Source organism: Portunus trituberculatus, chromosome 9, assembly GCF_017591435.1.
Source record: "Portunus trituberculatus isolate SZX2019 chromosome 9, ASM1759143v1, whole genome shotgun sequence".
NCBI lineage: Eukaryota > Metazoa > Arthropoda > Malacostraca > Decapoda > Portunidae > Portunus > Portunus trituberculatus.
In genome coordinates this window covers 9,212,459-9,221,356 of record NC_059263.1, presented here as the reverse complement: position 1 = coordinate 9,221,356, position 8,898 = coordinate 9,212,459, and positions in this window count along the sequence as shown.

The following is an 8,898-nucleotide window of genomic DNA, read 5'->3' as shown; positions in this document are numbered from 1 at the left end:
ATAGACGAGAGCAGAATAATGAGAATAGGGATGAAAGAAAGTAATAAGTCTTGTACAGCGAGGACGCGGGAGGAGAGAAGGCATGCAGTTACAGCAAGACCAACAGAAGAGCACTTAACATGAAAGTAGCGGCAATATTGTGGCGAGGAAAGAGGCTAAAGACATTCAAGGGGAGAGTAGTTGATAAATCGAAATGCTTTTACTCCACATTGTCTTAAAAACAGAGAGAGAGAGAGAGAGAGAGAGAGAGAGAGAGAGAGAGAGAGAGAGAGTTTTTATTAGACTTGATCGGCTCACTTCACGCGGCAATGAAAATAAAAAGAACAAACATACTGTAGTGCGAAAAGGAGAAGGGAAAGAAGATGGGAGGAAGGAGAAAATTGGGAAATACGCAGATAAGATAAGAAAAAAGAGAAGGAAAAGAACGAAGGACGAAAGAAGGAGAGAAGAGAAATATATTGAGAAAAGGAAAAGGAAGAAATAATAAAGATGGAAGAGATGGAAAAGTGTTTACGAGAGAACAGAGAAATGAAGGTAAGAAGATAAAATTGTTGAAGGGAAGAGCAAAGGAGGGAAAGAAACACGGGAGGAGGTGGTGGTGGTGGTGGTTGTGGTGGTGGTGGTGTTGGTGGACGGGGAAGAGGAGGAGGAGGAGGGAAAGTTGGAGGGAGGAATGGGGAGGAGGAGGAGGAGGAGGAGGAGGAGGAGGAGGAGGAGGAGGAGGAGGAGGAGGAGGAGGAGGAGAGGAGGGGTGGGAGGGGCCAAGGAGGAGGACGAGGAGCAGGAGGAGGAGGAGGGCCGTGGATGAGGAGGAGGAGGAGGAGGGAGGGAGGAGGAGGAGGAGGAGGAGGAGGGAGGAGGAGGAGGAGGAGGAGGAGGAGCAGGAGAGAGTGGGAGGAGGAGGAGGAGGGAGTGGGTGGAGGAGGAGGAGGGAGGGAGTGGGAGGAGGAGGAGGAGGAGGAGGAGGAGGAGGAGAGGGAGTGGAGGAGGAGGAGGAGGAGGAGGAGGAGGAGAGGAGGTGGAGGAGGAGGAGGAAGAGAGGTGGGAGAGGGAGTGGGAGGGGCCGTGGAGAAGGAGGAGGAGGAGGAGGAGGAGGAGAGAGGAGTGGGAGGGGCCGTGGAGAAGGAAGAGGAGGAGGAGGAGAGGGAATAGGAGGGGGAGGTGGAGGAGGAGGAGGAGGGGAAAAATCAAGATAAGGTAGACAAACGAGGTGAGTTGAAGAGACTAATGGCCACTAGTCTACATCCTCAAACATATCTCATCTCGAATACTTTTAGCAAAACATCAATAGAAGTTCTCGTGGTTTTGGTGGCATTTTCCTGGCTCTGGTGATAACATGGCAAATAAAATGCACTACCACTAGGAAAGCCATCCATGAGACACCGACTAACTATCAAATATATAATCTCTTTGAAGGTACAAAAAAAAAAAAAAAAAAAAAAAAGCTGTATACGAGTCTAAAGCGTTTCAAAATTGCCCCTATTAAAATCCACCTTGTACGCCTGAGAGAGAGAGAGAGAGAGAGAGAGAGAGAGAGAGAGAGAGAGAGAGAGAGAGAGCTTCTGCGCATAAAATAAATGAATGCATAAATAAAGGAAATTAAATGATGGAATAAAAAGAAGGGGATGGGGTTGTTGTCTGAAATCATCGCCTGTGCCATTTATAACACGCTAACAGGCAAACCACACACCGAATAGTTCTGAATTAACACAGGCGTCTGCATTCGATAGGCTTCTTTATTTTATATATAAGAAGGAAGATCTGCTAAGGAAAAAAAATGATAAAGCCTACTGTGGTGCCGGTTCCCAAACAGGCTAGATAGATAATTTCCAAGGATGGTAAAGAAATAATTTTTTTATTATTTTTTTTATTTTTCATCTTATTTATTTATTTTCTTATTTGTTAACTTATTTACTTATTTATTTACTTATTATTATTACTTACTTACTTATCTATCTATATCTATCTATCTATCTATCTATCTATCTATCTATCTATCTATCTATCTATTTATTTATTTATTTATTTATTTATTTATTTATTTTATTTATTTAGTGTGTGTGTGTGTGTGTGTGTGTGTGTGTGTGTGTGTGTGTGTGTGTGTGTGTGTGTGTGTGTGTGAAGAATGTATGTGTAGTTAGATGCATGTAGTTTTGTGTGAAGAAAGTGTGCTGTCTTTAGAGGGCAGGCCGTGACTGTCCATTCGTGTTATGCGACAGAAAGGGAAACGTCCCGTGAGGTCACAGCTGGTTTTAATGGCAAGTTCACAGCACCCCTCCTGAACCAATGCTATCATACCTCACTGGGAGTAATTATCGTTTCGGCTGGTGTCTACTGCCTCCTCCTTTAAAAAGGTTAAGGATTCACGTTAATGCCGTTTATTAATTTCACCATTGTTTCGTTCATTGTGTAAGATCACAAGTTAGTTGAAATGGCGCCACAATTTGCCACGAAATATTTATCTGGAAATCAGCAGCCAAGGTAAAGGTTATCTTAATTCTCAAACCACCCCATCACGACCACACCCACAGCCAGTGTACCACCTAACACAAAGGTTCTCGACCTTTTTGATTTTGTCTATGTACCCCTTAAAGTCTTTCAGTATTGGTCACGCACATCTTACAATGCAGCGTCAGGATGGGTATGCAGAAACGCATTGTTTATTGAATCCAAGAGTTCTCTCGTTAACGTTGTCACTTGGGTGTCCTGGCTCTAGTGAAATACCCTTCAAGCCTACCAAATGTAGGCCTTTTTCTAAAAACAGGTTTCCAGTCATCAAAAACCAAAGCATTTTGTGAAACGTCATCTACCCCCAAAATTTCTCACATACTCCTGCTGGATACGCGTACCTCAGATTGAGAACCCCGGACCTAACACTACGAGCTGCTGACAGAGGACACAATATTAACACTAAGTACGCTGATTTTACCTACTACCTGCATGTGCGGGCACGAGATGAACCTACCAAACTGATAACAATCTAATCTTTGAGCATCCACATTAATCACTCACCTTCTCAATCACAATCCATCCAGAATTATTAATGCGTCAAGTGTAAATTACCGCTGACAGATACACACCAAGGCAACCGAAAGGGCATGTCCCGTGGCAGCAGCGGCGGGGAAACATTCTCTTCCTAATGAACCACACAAGTGACTGAGCCACTGAGGCAGCGAAACACTCGGAAAGTAACTATCCGCTGTAAATAAATTTTGATTGATTTTTCAATTAGAGCCAGTTGGTCTGGTTATCATCTTACAAGGAACATAGAAAAATAGTGTGGATTATGAAGTACATTATCTGCTTCAGAAAACAACTTCCTTCATTGCAAAGTATTCAATACAATAAAAGGAGGGAAATAGAGAAAGGTAGGGACATGTGTTATAGGTGCACGTACACATACCTGGGGGCTGTGGGCAGATTTAAGCAGGCCCGTTTCTAGTTAGGCGGTATAGGCGATTGCCTAGGGCCCCCAAGCTACCAGGGAGCCCCCCGGCCGGCCCAAGGGCCAGGTAACGCTACCGAAGGTCAAAATTTAATATGAGCCTGTGCCTCTCCCGCCCGCCGACGCAAATAAACAACACGCCTCTTGCAGTGTTTGTTATTGTTTGAAATGTTTTGATCGTCTGCTAAAAAAACTATCTTGTTAAAAATCACCTACATCTTATTTAATCTAAAGATATAATATGGTAAGCATTAATTGGCTTTATTGATTACAAACTCTTTTTGGCCATTAGCTTACTATTCTTTGTCCAATTGTTTGACTTTATTTGTCGCTGGAATTGGCATCACCAACGTTGTTGTTTACTCTTTGGTCGTTTAATACTTAGCTTCTACTAGTGTAAATTTGTAAGTTTGTGTGTTCTGTAAGTTGGAATTCCTTTTATTATGTTTGTATGCACAATAGGAAATGTTTGTATTCTATGGAATGTGTGCCTTTTCCACCTTTTTCAATATTCAATGTTCATATGTTCAATTTTGTTTATTTTGTATCGATATTTTATCCCTTATTCATTTATTCGCTTATTTCTTTATTATCAAAGTTATGATTATTTATTTTCTCACTTCACCTACCCAATGGAAAAACACTAGATGGCAGGACCGAGGTTAGCTAAAAAAGGAAGTGACAGAAATACATGAATTCTATTCCGTTTGTCGTGTGATTCGTTTCTCTAGTTCGTATATGATATTAAGATAACCACAGGTTCAACAATCTCCCATCTGTTCACCTTTCAGGTCTACCCGAATTTCGTGTATGTAAAATTATTTCTATTAAGGGGTATTTAAAAGGTTTACACTTAACAGATATCTGTGTTAGGTCTACACTGATAGAAATAATCATAATATGATAATTGTTCTACTCGAATTTCGTGTATGTAAAGTTATTTCCATTAGAGTGTATTTATCAGGTTTACACTTTATACAGATTTCTGTGCTAGGCCTGCAATGATAGATCATTGTTAGACTCTAAGACTCGCCAATCATCATTCCCGTAATGGCATCAAAACGAATTTATCTCAGCGGAGCAGAGAAACGAAAGAAAAAGAAATCTGACGAAGAAAAATGGTCAAAAGAAAAAGGTAATTCATTATCGTTTATTTAATAATTTAAAGAAACATATCAAAATTTGCTTTTATTATGTTTTCTGAATGGTGAATATTATTTTAGACTAAAGCCTAATCATCTAAGGAAATTTGTAATTTTGCAGGTTCAATTCTAAAATATATTGGAGCTCCAGACACCAAGCCAGAGGAATATTCTGAACTTCCTGAACAGGATGCTCCAGGGCCATCACATTCATCAGGATCTGTCCAGGAAGCTGTACTGCCACCAAGACCACCACATTCCCTAGAACCACAGAAGGCATCATCTACTTCTGATCAGCCTCCCATTTATTCTAAACCACTAGATCCTGCTAACTGGCCACCCATTCTGTCTGATGCATTTAGAACGGATGCAGTAGGCAGAGGCCCATTTCAGATTAGTTCTGATTTCACATTTCCCCAAAAAGAAGAAGGAAGAAGTTTTCATCATCATTATTTTTGTACAACATTGGTTAATGGAGAAAAGATGAAGCGGACTTGGCTTATCTACTAAAAAAAAAAAATGCTCTCTATTGCTTTTGTTGTAAATTATTTTCAACTAAGGAACAAAAATTATTGACAGAAGGACTGACAGACTGGGAAAACATAGGCACACTTTTGAAAAGTCATGAAAGCAGTCCAGCACACATAGCACACATGGCAACCTGGAAAGATTTACAACTCCGTTTGCAAACTGGAAAGACAATAGACCAAGCTGAAAGAACACTATTGGAGGCTGAAAAGAGGCGCTGGAGAGATGTCCTGACTCGCTTAATCGCCATTATCCAATCCTTAGCCGAGAGAAATCTTGCATTTAGAGGTTCATCAAACACGTTACATCAGCAGAATAATGGGAATTTTTTAAAAGAGGTGGAGCTGCTTGGTAAATTTGATCCTGTCATGAAGCAGCACATTGAGCGTGTTGAGAGTGGCCTGTTCAGTCATTCCAGCTACCTTGGAAATATCATCCAAAATGAACTTATTGCTTCAATCAGTACTACAATAATGGACACAATGGTGACTGAAATTAAACAGTCCAAATATTATTCAATTATTTTGGACTGTACTCCCGATTTAAGCCATCAAGAACAGATGTCAGTCGTCATAAGGACTGTCAAAATGGATAAGACACCAGAAATTAAGGAACATTTTATGGGGTTTCTTGTAGCTTCTGAAACAACAGGTCTTGGTTTGTCATCGCTAATTATAAAGAAACTGATGGAACTGAATATTCTCTTTGAAGATTGCAGAGGACAATCATATGATAATGGTGCCAACATGAAAGGGAGGAACAAAGGAGTTCAAGCCAGACTTCTTGAGAAGAACCCTCGTGCACTCTATGTTCCATGTGGAGCACATTCCCTAAACTTGATGATATCTGATGCAGCAACAGCTTCAATAGATGCCACTAGCTATTTCAGCACTGTTCAGAAACTGTACAACCTATTTTCAGCCTCACCACAAAGATGGGCAATCCTAAAAGATTATGTCACTGTTGCACTCAAGACCTGGAGTGACACAAGATGGGAGAGCTGTATTAATAGCATAGAAGCTGTGCGGTATCAGGCCTCTAATATAAGGGAAGGTCAGGGAAGTGTCTGATCCTCTGACCAAGGTTGAAGCCCAAAGTCTGGCAGAAGAGGTGGGGGTCATACCGATTTCTCATTTGCAGTCATATGGTATGACATTCTACACATTGTGAACCATGTCAGTAAGCTCCTGCAGTCTCCTAAAATGCAGCTTGATGTGGCAGTTGACCTTACTAAAGCGAAAACATCTCTGACTAACTATAGAAGAATTGGATTCACTTCAGCTCAAGTCTCTGCTAAAGACATGTGTGAGGAAATGAATGTAGAGGCTGTACTCAAAGAAAAGAGATTAAGAAGTACAAAAAGACACTTTGCTTATGAGGCCGCAGATGAGCCCATTGCAGATGTAATGAAGAGGCTAGAAATAACATTCTTTAATGTTGTTGTTGACACTACCATTCAATCCTTAACTGATAGATTTAAAACTCTGGGTGACATAAGAGACCAATTTGGAGTGCTGCTCAATTTCCAGAAAATGGATGATCAGTCACTGAGCAACCAGTGTGACAAACTATGCAAGACATTAACCTCTGGAAATGAAAGTGACATTGATGGAAAGGAACTGGCTATGGAAGTTAAACACTTACCAAGTTTGCCCTCAGACGAAATGACTGCTCTTGAGCTCCTCACCTTTATCCACAAAAAAAATATTTGGAGGAATTGTATCCCAATCTGTGGGTTACACTGAGAATTGCCTGTACTCTGCCTGTGACTGTGGCCTCAGCAGAGAGGAGCTTTTCGAAGCTGAAACTCATCAAGACCTTTTTAAGATCATCTATGATGGGGCAGGAGCGACTCAGTGGTCTTGCAATAATCAGCATCAACCATGAAGTGGGGAAAGACGTGTTGTATGAGGACATCATTGATGATTTTGCTAGTAAAAAAGCTAGAAAGCAGAGCTTTTGAGCCCAATACAATGCAGTTGGTGGTGGTTTGTATTCAGAGACTGTGATGTTAAGTTACCACTATTTTGAAGTGTGGTTTGCATTCAGAGACTGTGATGTTAAGTTACCACTATTTTGGAGTGTGGTTTGTATTCAGAGACTGTGATGTTAAGTTACTACTATTTTGAAGTGTGGTTTGTATTCAGAGACTGTGAAGTTTAGTTAACACTATTTTAAGCTATAATTATTGTACATGCATTTTCTATTTTTCTTTGCAATTTGATTTGAAAAGGATTTAAAATAAATAAATATGGTGTAATAGTTTCTTGCATCCTTTTACAATATCAAAATATATAGAAGTCGTTTAATTACTGTTTGGCAAACTTCACAAGTATAAATGAAATACCAATCTGTCTATCTCTCTAACTTTTGAGGGCCCCTAACTGCCTCTTGCCTAGGGCCCCCACAAAGCTAGAAACAGTTCTGGATTTAAGTACTGTACTATACTGTATAGTGTGAAAACACAGAGAAGGTTGACCATTAGATACTGGATAGGTAAGTATTAGTGAGGAAACAAGGGGGGAGGGGGAATCTTAAGGCCCATCCACACGATAGGGCAAAGTTCGTCGAACACAGCCCACTATCGGGCAAGTCCGCGGACACAACAGACTGCCTTGTCCACACGTAGTTAATCTGCCCCAGTCAAGCTCGGACAACAGCGAAAGACAATGGTCAGCCGGGTTGTGTGCAGTACGAGAACTATGGTGATCACCAAAAGGGATAGCAAGAGAATTGCATTATGGAGCATAATTGTTACTATATTGTGTGAAGAAAAAAGGAAGTGAGTGGAAAAAGCCAGCTATCGTCTGTGTTGGCTGCGGAGTGTGTCTTTTTTCTTTTTTGTCATCAACTGAGGCACACGCCGATCTTTTCCATTTATCACATAATCTTGAGGGCAGCTGCTCGCTTGTTCTTGTCTTTATATGTGACTAGTCCCACGTTCCACAAACATTGGTTTTGATGATACAGCTCTATTAAATGAATAATCGCTGTTCTCGACTACTGCTCTCTGGCGGGTACAGAGACAGACATGTTGCGTTTTACTAGCCCAGCAGTGATAATTGATAACCACAGACCCTTGCCTCCTAATGAAACTTCGTGTGTCTGGCAGCGACATCGTACTCCCGGGATCGGGCAGTGCTCGGTGATTTTGAACAGCTATATTCTGCTCGTTGTTCAGCGGACAGAAGCGAGAAGTCCGTCATCGAGCAGACCGTTCGCTTGTGTTCGAGGGCACTGCCCTATCGTGTGGATGGGCCTTTACACACACACACACACACACAGATTACGCCATGGCGTCAGTCAAAAATATGTACAGTACATGTAACATAAGAATTTGTTGGCAGTTGTAAAATTATAGGAATACAAAATGACACACACACACACACACACACACACACGGCCCGGTAGCTCAGTGGTTAGAGCGCTGGCTTCACAAGCCAGAGGACCGGGGATCGATTCCCCGGCCGGGTGGAGATATATGGGTGTGTCTCCTTTGACGTGTAGGTGCTGTTCACCTAGCAGTGAGTAGGTACGGGATGTAAATCGAGGAGTTGTGACCTTGTTGTCCCGGTGTGTGGTGTGTGCCTGGTCTCAGGCCTATCCGAAGATCGGAAACAATGAGCTCTGAGCTCGTTCCGTAGGGTAACGTCTGGCTGTCTCGTCAGAGACTGCAGCAGATCAAACAGTGAATTACACACACACAGACACAGAGAACAAAGATAACGTATGTACAAACAAAATTAAGTTAGTATACTAGGAAAATCCCATGAAACGAGGAAA